This window comes from Spea bombifrons, chromosome 2, assembly GCF_027358695.1.
Source record: "Spea bombifrons isolate aSpeBom1 chromosome 2, aSpeBom1.2.pri, whole genome shotgun sequence".
NCBI lineage: Eukaryota > Metazoa > Chordata > Amphibia > Anura > Pelobatidae > Spea > Spea bombifrons.
In genome coordinates this window covers 142,983,333-142,985,832 of record NC_071088.1, presented here as the reverse complement: position 1 = coordinate 142,985,832, position 2,500 = coordinate 142,983,333, and the positions used below count along the sequence as shown (strand labels likewise).

The following is a 2,500-nucleotide window of genomic DNA, read 5'->3' as shown; positions in this document are numbered from 1 at the left end:
AGCTTTTTGCCATGTGTTTCTTGCTCATCATCAAAGCTTTAAACCCTTATTTGAACCTTCTCACCTTCTCTGTCCTGTCCCAGGGCTTATAATTCTTTTTGTCTGACGACAAGCAGCAGCAGCAGCAGCAGCAGCAGCAGCAGCAGCAGCAGCAGCAGCAGCAGCAGCAGCAGCAACAGAATAAGAGAAGTAAAATAAAAAACTTTCACACCTGCGGCCATACCACCCTGAAAGCGTCCGATCTCGTCTGATCTCGGAAGCTAAGCAGGGTTGGGCCTGGTTAGTACCTGGATGGGAGACCGCCTGGGAATACCAGGTGTTGTAGGCTTTTAATTTTTTCTCACAGTCCGGGGAGAGCTTTTTGCCATGTGTTTCTTGCTCATCATCAAAGCTTTAAACCCTTGTTTGAACCTTCTCACCTTCTCTGTCCTGTCCCAGGGCTTATAATTCTTTCTGTCTGACGACAAGCAGCAGCAGCAGCAGCAGCAGCAGCAGCAGCAGCAGCAGCAGCAGCAGCAGCAGCAGCAGCAGCAGCAGCAGCAGCAGCAGCAGCAGCAGCAGCAGCAGCAGCAGCAGCAGCAGCAACAGAATAAGAGAAGTAAAATAAAGAGCTTTCACACCTGCGGCCATACCACCCTGAAAGCGCCTCATCTCGGAAGCTAAGCAGGGTTGGGCCTGGTTAGTACCTCGATGGGAGACCGCCTGGGAATACCAGGTGTTGTAGGCTTTTTCTTTTCTCACAGTCCGGGGAGAGCTTTTTGCCATGTGTTTCTTGCTCATCATCAAAGCTTTAAACCCTTATTTGAACCTTCTCACCTTCTCTGTCCTGTCCCAGGGCTTATAATTCTTTTTGTCTGACGACAAGCAGCAGCAGCAGCAGCAGCAGCAGCAGCAGCAGCAGCAGCAGCAGCAGCAGCAGCAGCAGCAGCAGCAGCAGCAGCAGCAGCAGCAGCAGCAGCAGCAGCAGCAGCAGCAGCAGCAGCAGCAGCAGCAGCAGCAGCAGCAGCAGCAGCAGCAGCAGCAGCAGCAGAATAAGAGAAGTAAAATAAAAAACTTTCACACCTGCGGCCATACCACCCTGAAAGCGTCTGATCTCGGAAGCTAAGCAGGGTTGGGCCTGGTTAGTACCTGGATGGGAGACCGCCTGGGAATACCAGGTGTTGTAGGCTTTTAATTTTTTCTCACAGTCCGGGGAGAGCTTTTTGCCATGTGTTTCTTGCTCATCATCAAAGCTTTAAACCCTTATTTGAACCTTCTCACCTTCTCTGTCCTGTCCCAGGGCTTATAATTCTTTTTGTCTGACGACAAGCAGCAGCAGCAGCAGCAGCAGCAGCAGCAGCAGCAGCAGCAGCAGCAGCAGCAGCAGCAGCAGCAGCAGCAGCAGCAGTAGCAGCAGCAGCAGCAGCAGCAGCAGCAGCAGCAGCAGCAGCAGCAACAGAATAAGAGAAGTAAAATAAAAAACTTTCACACCTGCGGCCATACCACCCTGAAAGCGCCTGATCTCGGAAGCTAAGCAGGGTTGGGCCTGGTTAGTACCTGGATGGGAGACCGCCTGGGAATACCAGGTGTTGTAGGCTTTTAATTTTTTCTCACAGTCCGGGGAGAGCTTTTTGCCATGTGTTTCTTGCTCATCATCAAAGCTTTAAACCCTTATTTGAACCTTCTCACCTTCTCTGTCCTGTCCCAGGGCTTATAATTCTTTTTGTCTGACGACAAGCAGCAGCAGCAGCAGCAGCAGCAGCAGCAGCAGCAGCAGCAACAGAATAAGAGAAGTAAAATAAAAAGCTTTCACACCTGCGGCCATACCACCCTGAAAGCGCCCGATCTCGTCTGATCTCGGTAGCTAAGCAGGGTTGGGCCTGGTTAGTACCTGGATGGGAGACCGCCTGGGAATACCAGGTGTTGTAGGCTTTTAATTTTTTCTCACAGTCCGGGGAGAGCTTTTTGCCATGTGTTTCTTGCTCATCATCAAAGCTTTAAACCCTTATTTGAACCTTCTCACCTTCTCTGTCCTGTCCCAGGGCTTATAATTCTTTCTGTCTGACGACAAGCAGCAGCAGCAGCAGCAGCAGCAGCAGCAGCAGCAGCAGCAGCAACAGAATAGGAAAAGTAAAATAAAGAGCTTTCACACCTGCGGCCATACCTCCCTGAAAGCGCCCGATCTCGTCTGATCTCGGAAGCTAAGCAGGGTTGGGCCTGGTTAGTACCTGGATGGGAGACCGCCTGGGAATACCAGGTGTTGTAGGCTTTTTCTTTTCTCACAGTCCGGGGAGAGCTTTTTGCCATGTGTTTCTTGCTCATCATCAAAGCTTTAAACCCTTATTTGAACCTTCTCACCTTCTCTGTCCTGTCCCAGGGCTTATAATTCTTTCTGTCTGACGACAAGCAGCAGCAGCAGCAGCAACAGCAACAGCAACAGAATAAGAGAAGTAAAATAAAAAACTTTCACACCTGCGGCCATACCACCATGAAAGCGCCCGATCTCGTCTGATCTCGGAAG

General features: G+C 50.6%; 4 non-coding genes and 3 pseudogenes across 4 annotated transcripts in view; all 7 read left to right on the top strand.

The window, feature by feature from the left end:
* Positions 1 to 209: 209 nt before the first annotated feature.
* LOC128477529 (5S ribosomal RNA) lies at positions 210 to 328 on the top strand. The gene has a single exon (XR_008348496.1). It is a non-coding gene; the product is annotated as a 5S ribosomal RNA (ribosomal RNA).
* Positions 329 to 618: 290 nt separating this feature from the next.
* On the top strand, positions 619 to 727 carry LOC128480599 (uncharacterized; annotated as a pseudogene).
* A 333-nt stretch (positions 728 to 1,060) lies between these two features.
* LOC128480377 (uncharacterized) lies at positions 1,061 to 1,169 on the top strand (annotated as a pseudogene).
* Positions 1,170 to 1,468: 299 nt separating this feature from the next.
* Positions 1,469 to 1,577, top strand: LOC128480028 (uncharacterized; annotated as a pseudogene).
* Positions 1,578 to 1,792: 215 nt separating this feature from the next.
* On the top strand, positions 1,793 to 1,911 carry LOC128477064 (5S ribosomal RNA). Its single transcript, XR_008348052.1, has one exon. It is a non-coding gene; the product is annotated as a 5S ribosomal RNA (ribosomal RNA).
* Positions 1,912 to 2,129: 218 nt separating this feature from the next.
* Positions 2,130 to 2,248, top strand: LOC128476789 (5S ribosomal RNA). Its single transcript, XR_008347785.1, has one exon. It is a non-coding gene; the product is annotated as a 5S ribosomal RNA (ribosomal RNA).
* Positions 2,249 to 2,449: 201 nt separating this feature from the next.
* Positions 2,450 to 2,500, top strand: part of LOC128478514 (5S ribosomal RNA) — a 119-nt gene continuing 68 nt past the window's right edge. The window contains exon 1 of the ribosomal RNA XR_008349429.1: positions 2,450 to 2,500. This exon is cut by the window's right edge and continues 68 nt beyond it. This is a non-coding gene — a ribosomal RNA (5S ribosomal RNA).